The 26,849-nt window shown below is 36.2% G+C and overlaps 1 pseudogene; it reads left to right on the top strand.

Annotated features, from left to right (window-relative positions):
• The first annotated feature begins 4,804 nt into the window (after positions 1-4,804).
• Positions 4,805-26,849, top strand: part of LOC149251714 (RNA polymerase II C-terminal domain phosphatase-like 3) — an 80,295-nt pseudogene continuing 58,250 nt past the window's right edge.

Consider the following 26,849-nt stretch of genomic DNA (forward strand, 5'->3'; position numbering starts at 1 on the left):
GAAAGTCACCTGGAGGTATGCAAGCAGAGATCTACATGTCCGCCTACATCTTAGATGTAATCTATGCCCAATAGGAGTTCTCAGGCTTGGAGTGGGCATGGTCACAAGCAGAGACTGATGTGAACACATATTGTAAGTTGTTGTTCGAATGCAGCTTGAGAGGAGTAATCTCATGACTGTGCGATCATTTTTTACCCCAGTTGACAAGATTATATTCAAACAAGGTCCACCCTGCATGTCGAAGGAAGCAATGGACGCACTGATAGACATTGCTAATTGGTATGCCTCACTGTCCAGCACCTTCATCCGAATGTTCAGTGTAGAGAAGCCTCCACATGTTCTACCGAAGTTTTCCTTCGATGTACTTGTCATGCAGGAAGTAGCATATCACATCTAGGCAATATTACCAGTTATACTGAAACTACAATCATGAAGAAGTACCCATTCAACCTCTGAAACTACAATCCGTATGACCCACATTGCATTATGGAACATCGTTACACTAGAGTTCAGTTCAACTGGATCCATGGGGCATGTCATTGGGCCGAGGAGGACCCATGAAGATATTGTTATAGTTTAACCAAACCGAATGAACTAGTCGGCTTCATTGTGGAGTGGTTAGCGAAGCAACATGAAGCAACATCACAGAGAGCACTAGCACCAGCAGTACCAGTGGCAGTATAGGCAAGCATACCAGTGGGAAACAAAGGTAAGAGGAATATTGTCGATCACATGGAGGAGGAGCAAAGCTGCAAGTTCTGAGCAAATCCATTAGTAGAGAAAGTAGTTATGGCTGTAGAGTCAAATGGGCACCAGTGCGACATGTGAATCGTGCAAAAGCAGAGGGATAAGAGAAGAATGGAGGCAGCAGAGAAGGAGTTACATGAGCTACGGTAGCAATTCCGAAAAGAACAGGAGCTATGAAAAAAGGAGAGGGAAGCATAGCAGTGGCAAATACAACAGGGGGCGCAACATGTAAAAACAGACGAAGCAGCACATCTCCAAGTAGTTGACTGATTAGATCAGTTGCAATCCAGTCAACAGGGTGAACCATAGTAGGAACAAGAATTTTCTCATGAGATAGAACAAGTACTTCAACAGTTGGATGCAAACATGGAGTAGTAAGAGTTAGAATAGGACACTAACCTCATGCCTCATCACCAAGAGGTTGACTTACCCACTTCACCGCATCCAGATGTTGAGCAAGTCTCCAGTGACCAAGGAGGCACTGAGATCCTTGGTGATCAGCTAGAAGGAGAGATGCACAACATCTCATTTGACAAGTCTCAACATAGAGTTGTGCAGTCTCATAGAGTATCAACTCTAGAGAATCATACATCTGCTGCGCAAGTTGAAGAATGAGTGATCATGACTGATGTGCGCAAACATCGAGCATCATTGGCCAATGCAATTAGAGTGTACGTCAAAGCCACTAGCTCAAGTGTTCAATTTTTGATAGCTGAGAGTGAGCAAATGGCGAAGGAACTACAGACAACCAAGGAAGGAGGAGACCAAGTGACAATGTCCGCCCGAGCTAAACTCAAGAACGAAATACTACATGAAGTATTGTCCCTTGACATAGTTATGCAAGCGTTGTACTCCAAGTTTGGTACCATGAATAAGGCAGTCATACATATCAACAGATGGATGATGAAATAAAAGGGAGCCCCACTTCACTTGCCTAAGATGATGAGGGCCAATGTGGTCGAGCTAAAGGCATGTATCTGGAGTCAGATCCAGAACTATGAAGAGCTCTCGCAGATCATCACTAGCATACAGGCTTCCCATGCACGAGTATTCAAGAGTATGTATGTTGTAGTGTGAACACATGTGATCCCATCTATTGGGACTCTCACCTAGGTGAAAACAAAGAAACAAGTTCGGCTAGAGCTTGACTCATACTTCAACGAGTTGATGCACATTTCCAATATCCCAAACTTGCCCATCAGTGCAGACATCATGCACAAGTATGTAGCTGGTCCAGTTGCATTGAATACAATGATGGGAATGCTTTCATATGAGTTGGACAGATGAGCCCAAGCAGTGTACTCAGATGCTATGGAGACAAGAGTCAGGTTTCAGACAAATGTCACTGCGGAACAGACGGACACCTTCAAGGACTACCAATCTTGGCATCAATATTTTAATTAATTAATTAATTAATTAATTAATTTATTTATTATTATTATTATTAATGTCTTTTTGTTTTCTCATCATTATTTTTTCATTTAATTATTATTTATTCTTAGAGAGTTAATTTTTTCATTTCTGATTATAAGGTCCTTTGTGACTAATTTTTCATGTGAATTCTAATTAGCTTATAATTTTAATAATTCTCCCATTTCAATTATTTGTATATATGTAGAAGGTCCTTTATATAACCAATTCTCCATTTTAATTCTAATCTACTTATAATTTTTAACTAATTTTCTAACTAACCTAGCATCCTTTTTATTTTACTTTATTTTATTTAGATATTATAAAATCCCTTATGTAACTGATTTTCCATTTAATTATTAATTAACTTATAATCTTTGTTAATACCTTTTACTTTATTTAGGCATTTAATTTATTCATATATTATTAGGTCCTTTATTTAACTAAATTTCCTTTTAAATAATATTTAACTTATAATTTTTAATAATATTTTTTGAACTAAATACCCATTAAAAATATTTTATATATTTTTATATATATATTAAGGAATTGGTACTAAATATTAATAAAATAACTTTGACCCCGGTCCTAGAGTCAAACTAGCTGTTGGTCAAGTTAGCCGTTAGAGGCTTTGATCAGACTATTTAACTTGCTAAGCTTGATCTGGTTCTTCAACTTGTCCTGACGATGATCCACACTAGTTGGTTCGAAACGCGTCGACAAATGGTATTCCATGTGATTTTCGCCGAAAAATCTCTCACAAACTTGATATGGATCACAGAAGCCTGAACTCTATAAGCATGAAGATGTTGAGCAGTTGGACTTCCATGGTTGTCTAAATCAGAGTGATGTCTATCTTGGTTTGCTCAAGCCATTTTGTTTCATGTGGGTACATGTGCATTATAATGCAAATTCGTGTCAATTGTAATTCAAGTTGTGATAGTTGGATGTAATAGTCATAGAGTAGGTGAGGAGTCATGAGGGTAGTTGAGCTATCACAATGAGGAATGTCAAGGGCCACCCCGCCCTTTTCTATAAATAGTCCCTTATAACTCATTGTAAAGGATTTTGGTCAGCCAAGCTTCCGATATGACTATCTTGGAGAGAGCTTGGATAGTATTGTAACGAGCCTTGGCATCTCCACTACGTAGACCTAGTATATCTCTTTGGAGGAGCAGGCAGATGAGGATGTAATTTTCCACTATTGGGACTAGTGTTTGGACATGGATGTATTATATGACTAGAAATTACACTTATTTATATAATAAGAGCTAGCATGTGTCATGCATATGTTGTATTGTATTCTATGCTATCTAGTTTACTCTTAATGATATATGTATTGTTTTCTTACACCTTCATGTATGGAATATTTTGTATAAGTATGTATGAATATTTCTAAAATGTGTTGTTGGTTTAACCATCACTTTGGATTTCTTGCTAACACACGTTCCAGTTGGTCATGCATCTTTTCTCATATGTTCCCTTCGCTGTCGAGTATTATTACAGGTTTCCAAGGGGTGCACTCATCTCAACCCCCATGTGTTAGAACCTCTCATGAACCTTCCTTGAATCACTACAACTGTCACACCCTTGCTACCGACAGAGCTATCTTACTTGCCTCTATGCGAAATTGTGGTCAAACAATTATCCTACGACCCACTGCTAGGACTCCTACACCAAATAGTCTAAGGTATAATTGGGACTTCTTACCAGGGAGATCCCCTGACATGTTGGTGGGTCCAGCACCATCAACACCCACATAAAAAGACATTGCAAGCACTAGAAATTTCTTCCAAACATGACACTCAAGGAACTTCCACAGTAAGACATGTTGGTGCTTCAACATATTCAATGGAGTCGTATCTTGTGGTAATGACTATTTGAGAGATGTAAGACTTGAAAATCTATTTTTATTTTGTTTTATTTTTATTTCATTTGGTAAATGTGGGTTGAAGTAAGTGACCCAAGGCATGTGGTTTTGGTGATTTGTATTGGATTAATTGGTGGTTTTTTAAAATATTACTTGGAAGTTGGATCATTATTTCTCTGTGTTGGAAGAGAAACCCGTGACTTCAATTCTAAGCCATTTCAAATGTAACTTGTTGCATCGTTTAACTATATATTATATTTTTTTCCAATATTCCCTTGGATGAATTATTCATCATTCACGTTATTTGTTGGTTGGGTAGGTTGGACTCTGGGAAGCCTTAGATGAAACCACATGATCCCTCTCATATTATTTGCATGAGTTCAGGTAATGATAATGTGAACTTGAGTGGGATATATAAACATTTTATCCTAGTGGACTTTAGCACCAAAAACTACAAATATGGGTCCAAATTTGTAACAGGTTCCTTATCTACCTAATATTGAACAAAAATTCACGAAAAAGCTTGCAAAAATTGTTGAAATGACAAAAAATTCTAACATGAAAAGATTATGATTTTTGTAATCACATATATTTTTTGGGAAATCAATTAGAGAAACTGACCCCATTGACATGGATCAATAATTCATTGAATCTTCTAAATTTCCAAAAGTAGATACTACACAAGACATAACACTTCCAAAGGATTCTAACATGGTTATACCCCTCATAAATTTTTTCAAATGAAAATACCACTTCACACAAAATCATTTTAATCCTTGGGTTGATGTGGATCATCTCTTTGAAGGGCTAGCTGAAGACAAAAGAGTTTCAATATTTCCGGAACAACATAGAGAATTCATGAAAAAAATAATATGTTTAGTGCCAAGAAACTTTGCCTTGTTTTGGACCATGATCATACACTTCTAAATTTAGCTAAGGTTTCATTAAATATAAACCATCTTGTTATAATTCTGGTGATTCCTAGGAAAAGAGGGATGTGAAATAAATGAATTGATTCATGGTAATATGACTATATAAATGTTTCTAATTCATGATTTTTTTTGTCCAACAATTTATTGTAATAGATCATGTGCATGAGGAAATTCTAAGGAAGAAGGAGGAGCAAGACCAAGAGAAACCTCAACATCAGATTTTTTTCTTTCCTTATATGGGAATGTGGACTAAATTGTGGCCTAACATCTGAAATGTTTTGGACAAGGTTACTATAATTTGGATTGAACTAATAATATATTTTCAAACTGTAGTTCTTACATGCAACATTCAATTTACAATGTGGAATTGGAAAATTCTATGCATGCCAATAAATGGATCTATTCTTTCTTTCATGTAATTCATTCTTTGATAATTTATGTTCTAGGAAAGAAAGTTGTATGAATGACATGTTTATACAATGGGAAATAAATTTTATTCCATAGAGATGGCCAAAGTATTTGATCCCACAGGAACTTTATTTTCATAACGGGTTATTTTGAAGGGCGATGAGGTTGATCTAGATGGAGATGATAGGCTACCTAAAATTAAAGATCTAGATGGAATTTTTCGAATGAAATATGCAATAGTAATTATTGACAATTGTGCAAGGGTTTGGCCTCATCATAGAGATAATTTAATTTTGGTTGGTAGGTAAGTTCATTTCAATTCATTTTTAGTGTCCAATCAAGACTTTATAATCATTAATTTGTTTCTTTCAAAAGTGGTGTTTAAAGATATATTTTACTGTTCCTAAAACTAAGAGACTCCCATCAATATACACATGCATTTTCCCTATGGTAGGTGCCAATTTGGATTTCTAGGGTTGTCATTGTTGGAAGTATACGTTGATGAGAAGCAAAAGGATGGAACATTGACATCTTCTTTAGTGGTGAGATGCTAAAAATTAAAATATAACACACATTGTGTTCATGACACAAAATTTAGAGATATTTCCTAAACTTACATTGTATTGCTCTGTTTCTAACGCATATACCCATGAATTCAAACATAGGTGATTGATAAAATTCACCATAATTGTTTCTCAAACAAACAATTTCATGAAGTGGATGTCTTGTAATTTCTTATAGTTGAACAACAAAAAGTTTGAAAAAATAGTAAAGTAGTTTTTAATAGGGTTTTTCCATTTAGAGAAACATAGCCACATCTTCACCCTTTGTGGCACATGGCTAAAGAATTTGGTGTAGTATGCACAATACAAATTGATGGGAAATTGTATCATTTTGTAGCCCTTGCCCCTAGGACTGATAAGGTATGCATTTTACCTTTTGTTAAAAGAATACTAGCATTAGAAATGAAAAATCATTTACCAAGTAATGTTGGTCTCTGAATATGCATGCTTGTTTACCAACTAATAAAATATCACTTTATGTGCATCAAGAATGTAAAGAAGAAAAAATGTATATTAAGGCTACTGGGTTGATCATAAGAGAGTATTAGTTCTTATGGTTTGTGGAAAATATGGATAACTATTAAGATCTAGAGATATTGGGGTTTCCTTAGTTTTTGAAACTGATATCTTTTAGGATGTAAATGAGTATGAAAGAACAAAATCAAGTGGGTACGTTTGGACAGATATATTGGAAGGGGGTGTAAAATTAGAATTTGTTTTCAAAGAAAGAATGACATGTCTCTGAATAGGTTACATCCCCATTTTCACCCTCTGATAAAATTGGAATTAATGATGCTCAAATGGAAGGTGAGATAGTAGTACCAATGAAGGAAATGAAAATGAATTAGGTTCCATAAATTCCATTCAAAGACAGGTAGCTATAAGAGTGTATCTCTACTACCTTTTAGTGCTTATTTTATTTTTGAAATTTCATATAAACATATTTTAGTTTTCAATGTTATCACTTGAAACTACAAGCTTAGTTTAGTTGAGCACTTGAAAACTCAAACCTTTACTTTGTAGTGTCCACAATGAAGGTGGGTGTAAAAAAATATTTAAATCATAAAAAAAATAAAAAAAATTCCAACAATTTAATATCGATTCATGTATTACTCTAACAACAGGACTAGTTAGATTTGACAATGCACCAACTCTCCCACTTTTTTAGTAACTAATTAGCGTGGGGGTAATGTATCAAAACACTTATTGTGTGAATATGTGTAAGGGGATGTTGAATCTATAGTTGTCATTCATCACTTAGAATTATAGATCAATCAATGAATGGATCAATAATGGAAAACCAAATCAACATTGGTTGAGGAAACTAGGTTAGAAATTCCTCTTCCAAGGTGGAGGTACAATTTGCATCCTTTACAGGTATGTTTTGTGTTATCTTGCATTCACATTAAGTTTTTTCTTATGCACACTAAATTTCTAAGTAATATTGAATGAATATTCAAAGTTTTTTCATTCTCTTAGTTTTGATTAAATTGGTTTACTTAAGGTATTAGCAGTTTCCACATGTGATGCCCACATCTTCTAATTTTTTAAATGTTTTCTGGAAATATCTTCAGTGGTTATAAACATTTATTGGATTTAGATAAAGAAAGGCTTGGAAATGATTAATATCTTTAATATATCTATTATCTAAGAGCCACACAAAGCCTATACACTCAGTTGCCTAAGATACAAGTGGAGAATATTTTGTAGTTTTAAGTAAGGATTTTGTTAGGGTGTCGTCTTTTTATTTTGGAAAAGGTGGTAAATGTGTACATGAAATGAGTTGTAGTGGAAATAATTTCCATTCATGTGCCTTTCATCCAAGCTATCAAAAATTTTTGGTAATTGGATGTTATCAAGTAGTCACATTCGACATTTGACTTCAAAACTATTACTTATTTAATATGGGCTTTTTTCCTTGTAAGAGTTGGTAACTTTTGGTAATTGGATGTTATCAGGTTAGTCACATTTAGTAATTGACTTAAAAATTATTACTTATTTAATATGGGATTTTTCCTTGTAAGAGTTGGTAATGATAGACAACGTGATTGAGATATGTGATTTGTGGATCTTTATTATCTTTGATTCTATTCATTGAAGCTATGGAATATGGAAGAAAATATGAGTATGACCTTTCTTCCACATGATATCGAAGTAGGAAATGAAGAAAGAAGAGAATAATAACACTAGAGAAAAAAAAGAAAAAAAGAGAGAAAGAAGAGAACTAGTCTAATGATACCTTTAAAGCCAATATCCTGCATGAGACACACACATACAAACTAATGGTCAAGCCTTTAGAGTTGGTAAATTCATCTTCAATGCCCTCGAAACACAATGATAATTTTTTGAAGTGATGAAACAATATTTCATTTGTAAATTCTATTCCAACCAATACTAAGTTGGAAACTCATATTGTAATACTTGAAATTTCTTTTAATATAATTTATGCGGTTTAAGTTATTTATAGTTGTACTTGATATTATTTAGTGTTGTAATTAACACATGTAATTTTGCGTTTTCATATTAGATGAAAATGAACATTGTATGACGTTTTCTTTAAATTCAGTCACAAGATAATAATAATTAATTTATGTTGATTAATAATGAACATATAAAATCAATATAAAACTACTAAATTAGTAGTTTATATTGACTAATGATGAACACAAGTAAAAATAGTATACGAGGACTAAATTAGTCATTTACAGTGATTATTAATGAAAGTAAATGAAACAATTATAAACTACCAAATTAGTCATTTGTATGATGAATATGAATCTACTAAAAAACGATAAATGACTATTGTAAACGATAAATTTGTGATTACAAATGATGACTAAATTTTTCATATATACAACTATTAGTAGCTTATTTACAGTACCTTATAACATGACTGAAATTTAGTCATATTTCTTAGTCATTAATTGGTTTCAAATGATGACTAAAATTTTCATGTATATGACTTTTATTAGCTACTTTACAATACCTTATAATGGGACCAATACTTTTGTCATATTTCTTTCGTCATTAATTGGTTTTCTCAGGTGATCATGTAGTAGTATATTTTGTGGTGTATTTGGTCATTAATTGTGGCAATTAATGACTAAATTAATGACTGAATTAATGAAAAAATATATGATTACATATACTACTAAATTATAAAATTGAGACAACCAATTAATGACTAGGCTAAATATGACTAAACATTAGTCATGTTATATGATACTGTAAATTAGCCACTATTGGTCACCGACTAAAAAATGGTCATTTATATGTAAATATTAGTCATTATTTTAGTAACCAATTAGCCATTTTGTACTAGTGGGTAGCACAATATCATCCTTGAGCCACACCACATTGTTTCACGAATAATTACTAGGAATTAAAAAAATATAGATATGGAAAAGATGTAAAATTTTATTCACAATATTAACTTACTGAAACCACGACCCGAATAGAACTGAACCTTGCTTGAAAGAATCTATGGAAAAGAACCAACTCAGAGCTAGCATTCTTGGCATAGGCATGGAAAAAAAAACCTTGTTATCCTTTAGATAAAGCCAAGTCAAGGAATAAAAGTTGGTAAAAATATATATATTATAAAGAACATGATTAGTTGAGATATGCCCATAGAAATAGGTAGAATCATGACCCAGTAACTTGTAATGACAACCTGTAGATGAACTCGACATAGGAGCCTGAGCAGTTCATTGTAGGAATATTAAAAGAAGAACCTAGTTGACAAATGGTAAAACCCTACGTGGAAAATGTAACAGATCTAGTGGATGTGTTAAGGAACTGTGGAAAAATAAGGGAAATGAACATTATCCATGGTAGAGTAGCCAAGTATGGTTGTAGTTGTGCAACATTTGTAGTCAAGTAACTTAGAGGCATTGTGACCATGAAGAAACCCTAAGGTCAAGGAGTGACACTTGCTCATAGATTCATGTTGAAAATGGAAAAATATGAAGCACACCGCTCGGATAGTTACCTTGCTACCACATTAGTGTTTTGTGACCATCGATTTGGTAATATTTCTATGTGGACAACAAACTATCCCCATCCTACCTAGACCTTTGATTTCTCCATCGCGGGATTTCAAAATGGATGCTTGAAGGGTGTTAAGAACTTTCAAAACTTAATATTCCATTACTCATACTAAGGTCATATTAACATATCTCCACTCATTAGCTAACCAATATACCCTATGTTTGGTAAAATGTAATTGATACTTTCGCATGCCTTTAAGAGGATTAACACCTTTCACTTAATTATAAGTGAGAAAACCAAAATAAATTTTGGGTAAGAATTATGGTCATTCTCCTGTGAGTTCATAACTGATTTAATCAAATATCAAACAATATTAATATATATATATATATACATATATATAGATATGTATGTATCACCCTTTTGTTGAGGTATAACCTTGTACATGTTGCAAAAAGAAAAAGTTATATTAGTTATGACTGCAGAAATACCATATCCTGATTATGTATACACATCTACATATTTTACAACATGGAATAGAGGTTGAGATGGGGGTACATAGCTAATATGTTATCTTGAAGGAGTTTAGTGAAGGGTAGGTATGATTTAGTGATACCATACAAGAGATTGATGTGATTTCTTATACTTCTTAGATAATTCCTAAATTGCTAAGGATGCATCTTCATTTAAAAAAAACATTGAGCGATTGCTATACTTATGGCTCTATAGTATATGTTGAAAGCTTAATTAGTAAAAGAATTTTTTTTGTAAACAAAAAAAAAAATTGGGTGTGTTTGACATCTTGGATATGTGAAAAGTGGTATCAAATCCAGGTTTCCAAAACTTGAGACCTTGCCCAAACATAACTTCCACTATGTTTAACAAATGAAATTTTTTGGTACGCAAAGGGAGTTATAGATTTTTCTTAGAGGAAGACAACAATTTTAGTATGGAAGAAATTCCAGAAGGTAGTCCTCATGGAGAGGATGCAATATATGTATATTTGGGGTATCAAACCCAAATTCCTACTATACAACTGATTTACATGATAATGCAATTACAAAATGAGTTAGTTAATATTCAAATTGAGCAAGAAATATTGTGGAATGCTAATGCAGAACAAGAATAGGTGATAAGGAATTTGTCAAATTGTCTTAATGCTAACATGATAAAAGGGACAACATATGACATAAATAAAGAGGAAATAATGGAGAGAAAGAATTTGGATGAGAAGGAAAGTAACAAAAAAAGAATTCTTTTGGAAGGAGAGCAAAGCTCATCCAAAATTGATAACAAAACCAAAAATAAACCAAAATTGGAATTACATGGGGAGTTTAAAAATATTAGACCCAAAACTTATGATGGGGAATTGAAGAAGGTGGTAGAGTCGTGGTTTTTGAAAATTAATCGCTACTTCCAAGTTTTTTATTATACCTTGGAATTAAAAACCAAATTGACCATTTACCAATTGTAGGGGAAATATTCGCTATGGTGGGAGGAAGTTCGAACCACCCATTTCTTGGACGGAAAATAGGTCAACTAGGAATAATTCCAATGACTCTTTAAAGGAAATTATCTCACACAATGGTAGTTTGACAATTGTGCAAAAGACTTTCATTATTTAAAATTGGGTTAAATGACTATGGACTGGTTAAAAACTAAGTTCACCCACCTATTGTGGTATCTACCCTATATTGAAGAGGAAAAGGAAAAAGTACAATGATTCATTACTTGTCTACCCATCTCCTTTAAAGAAAAAATAAAATACAACAATCTAAAAAATATGGACGAGGTAATTTATAAAGCCAAAATTTTCTATCATCAAGAAAAGCAGAAGAGCAACAATTCAAAAGCTTAGGTTAACAGTAAGAAATAGCAGACCCATAAAAAAATAAGGGAAAAAAGAATGGGTAGGAGAGAAAAAATGGTAAGGGAGACCAGGGTCGAAATTTTAGTAGAAGTAATGGCTAGTGTCAGATATTTCAAACTCCCAATCAGAGTGGACCGAAATAACTTGATCCTATCGAGGGATCTAATGGTAAAGATAGGGGTTCATTGAAGTGTTGGGGTTGTTGGGAACCCCATCCCTTATGAAATTGTCCTTATAATTGCAGGGTTGTCTAGAATATCGAGAATGTGTAAGAATAATCTGCCATGAATGACAAGGGCTAAAACATTCCTTGAATCACTCAACACTAGAGGAGCGGTAGGCAGACCATCAATACACCATGGTGGAAGTTGAAGGTAAATTTTGCAACCAAATTGTTTTAATACTAATTAAGATAGAGGTTAGTTTAACTTATGTTAGTCCTAAAGTTGTAGAAAGTTATAAATTGGGCATAAAATAATTTAAAACCCCCTCTCTAGTGTAAGTGTCCAAAGGAGAAAAAAGGTGAGTGACTGGTATGATTAAAGACTACACAGTAGAGTTGGATGGGAAGCTAAATTATGTGAATCTAAACATATTTACCGATGGGATTTTATGGTGTACTAATAGGAATGAACTAGTTAGAAAAACATCAAGCCCATGTTAATTTTCTAGAGAAGACAATAATTTGTGCAATGGATGATGGTAGACTACAAATTATTAGGGTATATTTAGACTTGTTTCCTTGAAATAAATATCATCTTTACAACTTAAGAAGGCTACCCGAAAAGGCTACCATCTGTTTGAAATTAAAATAAAACATAAACCATAGGATAAAAAAATAAACGTGGAAAATTTGGAGGTGGTTAAATATTTTTCTGATGTATTTTTGTAAGAAATATCAAGCTTATTACCCAAAAGAGATATGGATTTTTTTCTAGAACTGGTCTCCTGGGTTGTGTGAGTGTCTAAGGCTCCCTATTGAATGATGGTTCCAAAATTAATGGGGCTGATGATTCAATCACAATAATTACTGAAGAAAGCATATATCTTGATCTGAACTTAAGAAGGAACATATAAAATTACAAATATAACCATAAATACAAAGATGTAGCAGAAATAACACTTAATTTCATTAATATAAAATAATGAAATATGTTTATAAACAAAATGGAAAGAAACTAGCTCGAGTGATGGTATCTTATCTCTAGGAAGATATGTGGCAGCAAAATTCCTCTGAACTATGTTACAATGATGCTCATGGGCCTATTTGTTATTGAACGGCAAGGGAAAACTGTAAACAACCAAAACCCTAACCCCGGGAGATGGAATGTCATGAGTTTGTTGACCCCGTTGGGGTTATTTCGCTAGCCAACTTCCTAGGGTTGTGACTTGGTCATGTTATCTTTGTTTCGTGTGTACGATACCTTATTTGAAATATGTCTCCAAGTAGTATAGGATTTGTAAGAAGGCCCTGTTTATGGCTACAGGTCTACTGTAAACCTCAAAAAGATGTTGTTTAGGGGATCATAATTTCTCCAGAAGTTTAGGACCCGAAAAACATCTAAAAATAGTAAATGCTACAATCAACAAGGAAATAGATGAAAATGACTAGATGTCTAGGTGGAATATACAGGTGGAAGCCAATATCCACCTGGGTCAGTCCTCCCTCCTTTGGAAGAAATGGTCCCCATTGCATGCAAAGCCTCCATGAGGTGCGAAAGCTTCTATTAAACCTGGTCCTTGGTGAACCACATGCCTTAGAGAAGGAGTTGGCATGCTTTGATAACTCATTGTAGTTGTATCCTTTGTTGTTGATTGTTATTGATTTTGGTGTCCATGATCTGATCCGTTATGGCATGTTCCATGTAGTCTCGGTTTAGCTCTTTTTGTGTGAGTTGTTCTACAATGTTGGATGTGTCTAGAAATGGTGGAAAGTATGGTCAAAGATGGTCTACAATGAACATTTGGGACAAACCAATGAATGGTGGAATGCTGAGCTTGAAGGAATTATCCCCTACAATCTTGGTGATGGTGTATGGCCCATATCGGAGCGAGTGAAGCTTGCCATACGGTCTAGTTGGGCACTCCTTCTGTAAGTGTAGCCAAACCTTGTCACCCACTTGGAAGCTATGCTGCTGACACTCGATGTTGATCATGGTGCTGCTTGTACATAGTATTGGCTCTATGCAATATATCATGGACATGTTGGAGGATGTATTGAATGCAGTAAGTGAAGATGTTACCTCTATCGTCTTCAGACTGGACATGAGCTAAATATGCCTAATTAGATGCAAATGATATGGCCATATCAATGGGGGATAATGGTTGAAATCCGAACCCTACTTGAAAGGGGCTATGGCCTGTTGAGATATGGAGGGCTCTATTGTACCCATGTTCGACATAGGGGAGGATTTCATCCTATGTACATGAATGCTTCGAGTTGTACATGAGCAGAGTTTGTATGGTCATCCCATTGACAACCGCTATTGGTCCATCAGTTTGGGGGTGGAAAGTCATGGACTTAGTAGGTTCAATATCTAGCATCAACCAGAGACTTGAAAATAATGCACTCAAGAATTTGTTTTCCCAATCTAATTGAATGGACTGTGGGATCCCAAAGTGTACCCACACTCACTCAAATAAGAGCTTAGCAGTCATCTCTCCTATGATATATTTCTTGTAGGCCACCAAAGTGGCCATATTAAAGAATCTATCGATGACCACGAAGATGTATTTGTTGTCATTCTTAGTAAAAGGAAGGCCCGACATGTAATCCAAGGATATGTATCCCCAAGGTCAACTAGGAGTAGGAAGAGGAGTATATAGGCCTTTGTTCTTTATGGTTGGTTTGGAAATGACACAGGAAGTGTAGGATCTAATATACTTCCAAACATCCTGATGAAGGTCCAGCCAATAAAAATATTTTTGCAATACTCCCACTTTTTTCTCTACTTCAAAATGTCCAGGGTCCCTATTGTAGTGCACCTCCAAAATCATTTTGGCACACTCACTTGAAGGAACATAGATGTGTCCCAAGTGGCATAATAGTGCATCCTGGAGGTGAAATTTGGAACTTTCTTACCTTCCACAAGTTTGTGGCATGTGCTACCGAATTTTAGATCATTTTTGTAAATATGCGTCCACCCCGAAGTCTCATTCCCGTAGGAGTCGAGCATAGTGATCATCACTATTGATGGTGGTTACCTAAGGAAATTTTCAACATTATTGGCATTTCTCTTCTAGGACATAATGTCCAAATGGAACTATTGCAGGTATCTGGACCATTTCTGATGGCAATCATTCTACAAATTCCCTTGTGTTTGTATGAACTACAGGGGTTGGTGATCTGTGTGGATGACCGTTTCATTCCCCATAATGTAAGGCTTCCATTGACAGTAGGATTTCATAATGGAATAATTTTCTTTATCATAGTTGGGATATTTTCCAATTGTGTCTGAAAGTGTCTCACTGTGGTAAGATAACAGATGCCCTTATTGAGTATGAACTATACCAATGGCGTTTGTCTCAATCCCAAATGGTTGTTGTACGTCTGGTAATGTGAGGACTCGTGTAGAGTAGAGGCAATGATTTAACTTGAAAAATGACTTATGTTGGTTTTTTTACCAGAAGAAATTTCCTTTCGCTCCACCCTTGGTGGCTTAGCTTAAAGGCCAAGTGCTATGAGAGAACACCAACATGAACCTGGAGTAGAAATTGGCAAGACCCAAAATGATGCGGTGCTCAATTAGACTGGTTAGGGCTAGCCAATCCCAAATGACTTGTACCATGGATGGGTCCACATGCACACCTTTCTCATCAATGATGTACCCCATATATTGAATCCAGGTCATTCCAAAAGTCCATTTTTCCAAATTGGCACACAACTTGTGTTGTCGTAGGGTTTGGAGGACTTGTCAAATATGGTGCAGATTCTCTTCCCATCTCTGGCTGAAGATCAAGATGTCACCTAAGTACACCACCATGAATGGATTAGTGAAGGGTCACAAGATGCTTTTCATCAATCTCATGAATGTTGTGGGTGTATTCATCAACAAAAAAGGCATGACCAACTATTCTAAAAGGCCCTCCTTAGATTTGAAGGTAGCCTTCTACACATCAGAGGGTTTGATAAACATCTGGTTGTTACATATCCATTTGGGAACATCACTCCCATCATTCAGATTAGTACCATTATGGCACATCAAACCCTAATTCAGTTGCTACATGCCTTAGAAAACTCACCACTTTGAATGCCTCCTTCCCTAAGAGTTTCGTGGCCTGAATCCCTCCAGAATTACCTCCTTGATGGACTAGCACAGCCTTGGTCAGGGGCAAGTGTGCTTTAGTGCAAGCAGGCCCATGTTAGGGTGCTTTGCAGAGCACTTAGGCCCACTTTGACCTACGCTGGGAAAATTTGAGCGAAATCAACATAGGGTTCTTGGAATATTCTTATCTTCTAGACCCATCTAGAAGATTCCCACACTTACCATCTCCTATGAGCCAAAAATTGGATAGGGAATGAGTTAAGTAACCTCCTATCCTATCATCCCTTCCTCCATGGAAACTAACTCTAAGTTTGGAAGTCCATTCAATACCCTCATTTATGACCAAACCTCCTCCATTTGCCTATAAATTGAGCACTCGTCTAAGTGATCAGGGGCTGGACTTTGAGATTTTGTAAGGAGATATAGTTGGTGTGAGGATTTATATTATAAGCAAGTATTGTTATACTGTCAGAGTGTTGTACTATTGATGTGATGTCGGTTGGAAACTAAGTTGTAAGATTGACAATGGATCGAACTTCATGGTTGTAATTCTTCCTTCTACTTAATAAATTTTTTTGCATCTTTTTCCATATGCTTATCATGATATATGATGTTCATATGTGTGAACATATCTAATTCCATTTAATTATAGTCGATAGGTCTCTTGCTTTGATTGGTTATCTGTCTTCTGTTTATGTCTGCAAGTACTTTTTGAGTGAGTTAAATTCGAGAAGGAGCGATGGGAGTCATACAAAGGAAACAAAAGGAAATAGAAAGAAAAGGTAGGTCCTCTGATTTCCCTTGTCTTATTTATCATCTATAGAAAAAGGATAATCAGTTTAAATTTATTATTTTAGGTATAGCTACCTACCTAGGGAATTAGTATTTGTTTGTAGATGAAAATTCCACATAACAAATTGGTGACTCCATTGGGGAATGATCATCATTCTAGGTTGTTTACCTTCATCCTAGTACACTTTGGTAGACCTTAATTACTTCCATTGATCTAGTTTCAACCTTTTTGAAGTGTTTTTTGGTGAAAATTGTGCTTGTAAGCCCCTAGGATGGCCTCTCTGGCACCAACGCAGGTTTGATCTACAGATAGAGCATGGCAGAGTGCCCTTGGCTAGAGGACAATGCTCTAACGTGCACTGTCTCCCATTCAAGGTTGTGTTGATCCTCCTTAGATCAAAAATCCCTCCTTTGAATTGATTTTTTGTCAAATTTCCTTTTGTTTCTACTTGCTGAAAGGTCAATGTTGCTTGTGTCTCTGAAATCAATTTGTGTTTCCTTTGCCAGCCCTACTTTTTGCTTTATTTTTTAGTGCTTATTAAATGATTTCTTTATCACTATCAATTCATTGTCAAATTTATTTTATATTCAATTAATCTTTGTTCAAAAGAAAGTGTCATAAAAGTCTTCATTTCTTTCGAAACAGGACTGTCATAAACTCTTTGTTCTCAAAAAAAGATTGATTGATTGTATGTGCATTAGTTTCCTTTTGCTCAATGTTTTAACATTAAGGGAATTGAAAAGAAAAACATGCATTGTGCATTGAAAAGTTTGTGTGTGCTCAGAGGAATATTTTAGGGAAATTGCATTAGATTGTTCTCTTTTCTCTTTGATTAAAAGAAATCTGATTTCTCTATCCCTGTTAGGTAAAGTTTTCATTGCTAAATTGAATGGCATGAATGCTTATCATATTAGTTGAATTCTAGGAATTGCAAACACACATCACGTGGTGAAGCTTGACAGGAAAATTGTTAAGAATATCAACTTAAAATTCATCTGCATTAACCTAATGTTGTATTGTCACCTAACGCAAAACATTTAGAGGTTCTAGGCTAGAGACATGTTCTGGCGTCGTAGAACATAGCAGTTGTTGCTAACTTGTCTACGATACATCCCGAGTGTAATACCTCATTCCACGTACATGAGTATATCGTAGCTCATCCATGTACCTTCGGGTATATAGGGCAGTGTTACAGTACCTAAAGTATATGGGAATGCTCTCACTATGCGGTTTCACATTACACAACACTAATACGGATTGGGCCTCTACGTACTTTCGGGTATATATTGAAGGACAACACTAGGTTGTTATCCATTTTTAGGTAACCAAGTCTTGCCACCTCGTACACTGTGATACACCGAACACGGCATCCGGGGAGATTTCCTGCCCATACTTCTCGTTCGTTAGGTGGTATTTTACAGTTCACAGTTGCTTGGTAATCCTTTTTCCTAGATCATCCCTCTTTTTTTTTGTTATGTTATTTTGATTAAAATAAAATTAATTGACCACAGATAACATCCTCCACGTCGTTCCTTAGCTGATCTTGAGTTGAAACATATGACAATAACTTCAAAGTCCACCGATCAAAGAATTACTTTTGATGGGAATCCTAGTCCTTTTCCTCCTTTCAGAAATATTGGTGCTCATTATATGGCTAAATTAGCCCTTCCAGGATTTACCATTGGCTTGCTCGTATGGGTGTTTTCAACCTCCTTGGTTCAAAATGTCGTGATTTCTCCACAATTCAGTACTCCTCCAACTAGACAAAATCAACCTCTAGTTGATCCCAAAGTTGACCCTTTGCCTCCTTCGTCGGTTGTTTCTTCCCACCCTTCTTCCTCTTCACCTGGTGAAATTATTGATACTAGTAACTAGGTGGCTAAGAAGAAGAAGAAGAAGAAGAAGAAGAAGAAGCTAATTCAGCAGGAGGGAAACCAAGCAACCATTGCTTCAAATGAAACTTTTAATGAGAAACCATCCCATAAGCCTCACAAAGTTCGATATCCATGCCAACTTTGTATGGGAAGCCATCTTCTTCGAAATTGTCCTAGTACTCCTCAAATCTTAGAAGAATGGTCTTCTCGTTCTCATCGTCCTATGTCATCAACATCTAGAGATCATGCTGGTGACACACCATCAACTAGTGGTAGTAAAGTTCATGGAAGTAAGGGTAAAGTTAAGTTTCCTTCTAGGTTATGTGAAGGGAATAACCCCATTCACCTTTGTCCTTATCTGGATGAAGCCAAAAAAGTGTGGGATAATGGTCGTGCTTCTCCGTATTACTTCCATTTGGTTACAGGAGACTCTCCCTTAATCCTTCACTAGTTGATGAATTGACTGACCCAAATCAACCATCAATCAAACCCATTCTCTCTAAATGTGAATCCCATGAGTCTATACCTGACCAATCACAAGTCGAGGAAACAGTTGACTCGGTTTCACCTTCAGTTAATCGTACCTTTCCCATAGAGAGTGAGTATGATACCACTCAGGTTCTTTTCATTTATTTAGATTCTAATGAGCTTGGGGGAAATCCTCCTGTTCCATAAAGACAAGAGGAAAATCCTCCCACTCTCATAACTCAAGGGGTTTATTCTCTCATTCTTATGGTAGCCCCTCTGAGTAGTCTGGTCACTTCCTTTGACTGGAATTGAATGGCAAGATGTCATCTTCCTTTTTATGTGCCTTTACAGATCATAGTATAGGTTTGTAATGTAATTGTACCTGGAACTATTATAGATGAAGGTGCATCTGTGAGTATCCTTTCGTCCACTACTTGTAAAGTGCTTGGTTCGTTGCCACTTGTGCCTATTACCCAGAATCTGTTCACTTTTAACAGAGGAACCAGTCAACCATTAGGGATATTCCTCAATTGCCTATTACTTTGGGAGGAAAAATTGTCTACCTCAATGTGATGGTAGTCCTAGGACCTTTATATTACAATTTATTTCTTAAGCGTGACTATGTTCATGACATGGGAGTTATTCTTTCAACACTTTTTCGAGTGATGTGTTTCCCGCATGAAGGTAAAATTTTCACCGTTGACAAGCTTTCATTTCCCGGTCCAAATATGGCTTCTTGTCAACCATCTTACCTAAATGGTTCTTTTGACCTAATGCTATCTTCCCCGCCATGGGTTAATTATGTGGCAACCCATTCCATGCCCACATCAATGGACAATTAATTTCGATGTTGTACATTATGTGATGGGGGCATTGGAACCAGATCTCTCCTTTCAGAGCATTATTCCCCCATCTGATGAGAACCTCTTGGAAGTCATGACGTCTTATGAATCATGATCAAGGAACATGAGGATAGTTCTTGGTCTTGCGTCAACCTCATTAAAAATGAAATAAAGGAACATGAGGATAGTTCCTGGTATTTTGTCAACCTCCTTTAAAAATGAAATAAAGGAATGTGAGGATAGTTCCTTGTCTTGTGTCAAACTCTTTAAAAAATGAAATAAAGTAATATGAGGATAGTTACTTGTCTTGTGTCAACCTCGTTAGAAAAATGAAACAAAGGGTATGAGGATAGTTCCTTGTCTTGTGTCAACCTCGCTAAAAAATAAAACAAAGGGTATGAGGATAGTTCCTTGTCTTGTGTCAACATCGTTAAAAAATAAAAGAAAGGGTATGAGGAGAGTTCCTTGTCTTGTGTCAAGCTCGTTAAAAAATGAAACAAGGAATTAGAGCATAGTTCCTTGTCTTGTTTCAAGCTCGTTAACAAATGAAACAAGGAATATGAGCAGAGTTCCTTGTCTTGTGTCAAGCTCATTTAAAAATGAAACAAGGTCCCCTGGAGTAAAGTTCCAAGTCGAGTCTTTGATTAGATTTCGTAAAATCTTAGTCGAGTCTTTCACTTGATCTCCTAAATGAACCTTCATTCCATCCACCTCATAGCCATGAGTAGTCTATTTAGGTGAACGCAATGAAGGTTGAGGGGCATGCACCTAGTCCTGAGTCATCATGTTGGGGGCATGTAAACTGAATCCAAGCGTACTTTTTCGGTTCAAGCTTGTGTAAAAATGAAACTAAATCGAAGCATATTTTTTCATTTCAAGCTTGTGTAAAAATAAAACTGAATCCAAGCATATATTCTTGTTTCAAGCTTGTGTAAACATGAAACTGAATCCAAGCATAGTCCCTATGGTTCAAGCTTGTGTAAAAAAGAACCCATCTCCATTTTAACCCTTGTGATTTCCATTCTATCAGTCTCTTCTATCAGATGAGCCTTGGTTTTTCTCCTTCCATCGTCACTATCTTCTTGGCTGATCATACGCTTTCACTTGGTTGTTTTACCCTCTTTGAGGAAAATTTGCAATGAGTGGTCTTATTAGTCATTCTCTTCACATAAATCAGCATGTCTTGAGAAGTTCCAACATCACCAGAACCACTTGCTATCCTAGACACCACTCGTTCCTCAAAGTGGAGTCCTCTTTGAGCTCTTTCCAAACTCTCAAAATATGAAAAGATTTCCAAGTGCTTCTCCTTTTCGGCTCGTTAACATATTGGAAATGACATCTACTCAGTATAAGTTTAACCCTTTCCGGACTGAGATAGATTATTTATGAAAAATGAATATGTTGACCGAACATGTTCAATAGGTTCTCTATTATATTGTTTTATGTTTTTTGGACTTGAGAAACAAATATATGAAAAAGAACTTGCAGAGTTTTCTTTTTGTCCCTTTTCAAACTCTCTAAACATGAAAAGGACTGAGTTATCATTGTCGTCAGACTCGTTAAAACATCAAATAGAGATAAACTTGTCCATCATGACAAGACCATGTTCCACATTCACAAGACTCGTTAAAACATCACGTAGCGATGGATTCACCAAAAGGGTGGAATTATGCAACAAGAATATGTTATCCTCCTCAAGCTTGATAAAAAATAAAGAGTTATTGGTCAACAATGACTGGGGAAAATGAGAAAAGGGGTAAACCACTTTATGGCAGCAGATTACTCTTAAACATGACACTTTCACTTCATCATTGTGACTATTTGGGTTGGGTTATCTTCTTTATGGTCATAATTCTTTGGTATATCATACCATCCATTGCTTTTGTTTTGGGTCAATGCTGCCAATCCATTGAGTCACTGACACGTTCAAGAGAAGTCACTCAATTTGTAATTCATCCTTTGCAATACTCATAAACCTTCATTTTCATGACTACCATTCCTGAGCCTTATGTCGTCAGTTAAATTCCATCTCCAAAATCATTACATTCATTTCATGTCATTGATGTGGGATACGTCAAGGCCCTCTTGCAACGAGTTGCTTCTTGTTAAAATCAGGGCATTCTCTAAGAAGGTGACTTAGAAACACCCTTCCAGTACCTTGAGACTTGCACACATCAATGGAAAGTTTCTTGCTTCTAGAGATAGGTTGACATCTTTGGCCTTCAACCGAAAGAATTTTTATGGTTTTGACATAAAAACATCCATTCACACCATGCAGAATGTACTACAGTACCTCGAGGATCATTATCATTATCAGTGATTTCTCTCGCATCTGTTAACGACTTACATCATTGGATGGCAATAAGATGGTGTCTTCCCATGTTTGAATTCAAATCACATATTCTCATGGTTAGACTCGTACATGACCAAATGATTGAATGAGACAAAAGACCCTGAATGTACTTTCATCCATCCCGGTTGCAATTTCAGGAAATGTACCAAATCATATGTACAATGGCTTTACATTGATGGTCATCCGATCATGGGTCCATATTTGTAGATGAATATCTATGAACTTGTAATGAAAGTTTATATACTGATCATGGGTATGCATTCCCTCATTCATTCATGATAAAAAATAAAAAATCATGATATTATGTATTATAATCAATGCAGTTCACCATCCACTTCAAAACCTCCTCATGACATCGTAAAGCATATCACTCGACATAATTATTTTCTACTTCATGCTTTAGGAGGAAGTTGTTATAGATCAATTTGGGCACATCACTCCCATAATTCAGATGAGTACCATTAGGGCTCATCAAACCGTAATTTATTTTATACATGCCGTAGACAGGTCACCACTTTGAATGCCTCCTTCCCTGAGAGTTTCTTAGCCTAAATCCCTCTAGAATTGCCTCCTTGAGGGACCACTGTAGCCTTGGTTAAGGGTAAGTGAACTTCAGTGTAGGTAGGCCCATGTTAGCGTGATTTCCAGAGCACTTAGGCCCACTTTGACCTCTATTGCATGAATTCGAGTGAAATCAACATAGGGTTCTAGGAATATTCCTATCTTCTGGAGCCATCTAGAAGATTCCCACAATTATCATCTCCTATGAGATCTAGATTGGATAGGGAATGAGTTAAGTAACCCCCTATCCTCTCATCCCTTCCTCCCTGGAAGCTAACTCTAACTTTCGAAGGCCATTCGATACCCTAATTTATGACCAAACCTCCTCCATTTGCGTATAAATTGAGCACCCATCTAAGTGATCACGAGCTGGACTTTGATAATTTGTAAGGAGATATTATTGGTGTGAGGATTGAGATTATACCCAAGTATTTTTATGCTGCCAGAGTGTTCTGCTATTGATGTGATGTTGGTTGGAACCCAAGCTGGAAGAGTGACAATGGATCGGACTTCATCTTTGTAATTCTCCCTTCTAGTTAATAAAGTTGTTTACACCTTTTTCCATATGCTTATGGTAATATATGATGTTTATATGTGTGAATGTATATGATTCCATCTACTTATAGTCACTATATCTCTTGCTTTGATTTGTTCTTTGTCTTCTATTTATGCCTGCAAGTACCTTTTGAGCGAGTGAAGTTAAAGAAGGAGCGAGAGGAGTCATACAAAGGAGACAAAAGGAAAGAAAAAGAACAAGTAGGTCCTCTGATTCCCTTGTCTTATTTATCATCTATAGAAAAAAGATAAGTTCTTTAAATATGTTGTTCTAGGTATAGTTACCTACCTAGGGAATTAGTATTTATATGTAGATGCAAAATTCCACATAACACTGGTGATAACTGGACTTGAAGTCAATATTGATAAAATATTTGGCCCATTGAGTTGGTCCAGAAGGTCGTCAATCCATGGGATTGGGTACCTATTATGGACAACGATCTTGTCCAGCCCCTGATAGTCAATACATAGTCTACAGGTCTCATCCTTCTTCTGTACCATTATAATCAGGCTCCCACAGGGTGATGAGATTGGCTTGATTTGTGCTTTCAGCAAAAACTCATGAATTTGTCTCTTTATCCCATTATTCTCTAGAGCAGAGTGTTTTTAGATAGGTCCATTGGGTAGTGGCATGCCCAGGGTCAGATCGATTGACTTCTTAACCTGACAGTGCAGAGGTACCCCGGTAGGTGAGGTGAAAATGTCTCTATATTCCTTGACGACCTTATCCATATGTTTTTGTTATGCAGAGGAGCACTCTCTGGAAGTCGTGGCTACAATATTCTTCTTTCCCTAAGGGCGAATCATAAGGATTACAAATCTCTTGGACTGTGAAATGATCCTATTGCATTTCTTTTCATCGATCAAAGAGATTTTGGTAGGGAGGGTTGGCTTCGGTATACTGTAAAACTTATTTCCCAAAGTAGTAATGATAGAGTAATGTCTAGACTCATATACAACATGTCACTTCCACAAGTATAGTTGTCCTAATAATACATCACAAACTTCAAGAGGAGAAACATCACACAGTACCTTATTCGTGAAGGGCTTGATGTTGTAGGGAAGGTGGCCCTGTTGGCTGACACAGAGATCTTGTCCTTGGTGAAGCCACCTAATGACGTAAAAATTTGGATGTGTTGTAGTAGGTAGGCCCAATCGCTTCACAACCTATGCTGAAATGAGGTTCTTTTGCCTCCAGCTATCGACAATGGACTGTAGAATAAAACCCTTCACCGATATCCTTGAGTGGAAAAGGAATTCCCCCTCCTCTGGATCTTCAGGCTCATTCTTCTAGATCTTTGTGGTGGCCACGGTGTCATTGGGCTCTACTTCAGTGATCTAATTCCCTTTGTCATTCCCCTTGTTAGGTTATGACTCAAAGTCAAAACATGCATATCATTTAGAAACCTTGAACTTAGCCACTAATGGCTACCTAGCTCGACACTCACTTATGTTGTCAATGGAGCTCTTATGAAACTCACACCATTTTCTTGTATCCTTCTTTGTCTTCTTGGTGTTTTCCTTTTCTTGTGGCTTCAATGGGTTTTCCTTAGTTTCTCTACCTTGGCCTTGTACATTTCTCCATGATTTTGGGGTGCCTTTCCGTTGCTTCATATTCGCAGATCCAACGTCTCACTTCTTCTCTTTAAACTTTTTCTCAATCTAAGCAGCTTATTGGTACGTCGTGTCGAACAACGAGATGTCCAGGACATCCATCTCACCCTTGATGTAGCTATGTAGACAACTATGGTACATGAGTACCAAATGGTTCTCGACATCCTTAATACCCATCTTCATGCAAAGGGTATGAAAAAATTGGTAAACTCTGGCACGTCTTGGTCCCTTCCCTACCACAACATGGTTCATTTTATGTATTTATCTTAATAGCTACCAACAGGGTAGTACTTATCCTTAATGACATCTCGGAATGAGTTCCAAGTGGGTGTGGCTGAAAATATTCAAGGGGTACTTTCATCCTTATTCTCACAGTAGGTTTCCCACCAGTCCTTAATGTGGGGAGTAACTTTGAGAAGTGTGAATGTAATATTTTTCTGGATGGAAAAATCATGAACATAAAAATATCCTTCTAGCAGATTTAAACATTTATTTATGACATCCGCATCTATCTAAACTTCAAATATGGTGATTTCAAAGTTAAATTGTACCTTAAAGGGGTTGGCACTTCAAGAGTGGGTGTTGGAAGAAGATGTGTCACCTTTGGGTAGTCACTGAAGGATTTGGGAAAATTTGTCCATGATCTTGTTCCTATATTATTAGAGGGATTCTTCAAGCGAGATCATGAAAGGATCTCCTTCCCCCTTCTATTTTTCTCTTCCATCATGGGAGGCCATCAGAATTTGTGAGGCTAGTATTGTAAAGGTTTGACCAGTTCGATCCCTAAGTTGTTATATCTTGCCCTCATTGGGGACATGCAAAAAAATAAATAGAGAAATAGCAGACCGCATTGATACCACTGATATTAACTAAAGAAAGAATGAAAAAAATTACAGATATAACAGAGATGCAGTAGAAATAACACTTGATTTCATTAATATCAAATACTGAAATATGCTTACAAACAAAATGGAAATAAACTAGCTCGGACAATGGTATCTTATCTCTAAGAAGAAACGTGGCTCCTACATGCCTCTGAAGTGTATTACAATGAGGCTCAAGAGCATATTTATTATTGAAAAATAAGGTAAAACCCTAAAAAACCAAAACCATAACCCCATGAGATGGAATGCCAATAGTTTGTGGGACCCGTTGGGGTTAGTTGGGCAACCAACTTCCCAAGGTCATAACTTGGTCATATTATATATGTTTGGTGTGTACGATACCTTGTTGGAAAGATCTATCCAAGTACTAAAATATTTGTAGTAGGCTCTTACCCATGGCTATGGGCCTACTTTGGACCTCAAAAAAACATCATTTAGGGGTTCGAAACTACTCTGAAATTTCAGGACTCAAAAAAATGCTGAAAATAGTAAATATTGCATTGAAAAAGGAAATTGATGAAACTAATCAGATGTCTAGGTGGAATAGGCGAGTGGCCACTAATATCCACCTGGATCATATATAACCCATTGTGTCCCCATGGGGGGCACTCATCCTATTTGTCAAGAAAAAGATGGGACTTTCAGATTATGTATAGATTACAGAAAACTAATAAGTTATGAGTCAAGAATAAGTGCCCATTTCTCCGTCTCGAAGACATTTTTATCAAGTACACAGAGAAACTATATTTTTTAAGATAGATCTTAGATTAGGATACCATTAGCTAAGGATCTAGGGGGAGGACATACCTAAGACAACATTTTGAACTCATTATGGTCATTACGAGTTCAT

Source organism: Pinus tabuliformis, chromosome 7 (assembly GCF_031772625.1).
Source record: "Pinus tabuliformis cultivar Carrire ecotype Pingquan chromosome 7, CPIR1, whole genome shotgun sequence".
Taxonomy (NCBI): Eukaryota; Viridiplantae; Streptophyta; class Pinopsida; order Pinales; family Pinaceae; genus Pinus; species Pinus tabuliformis.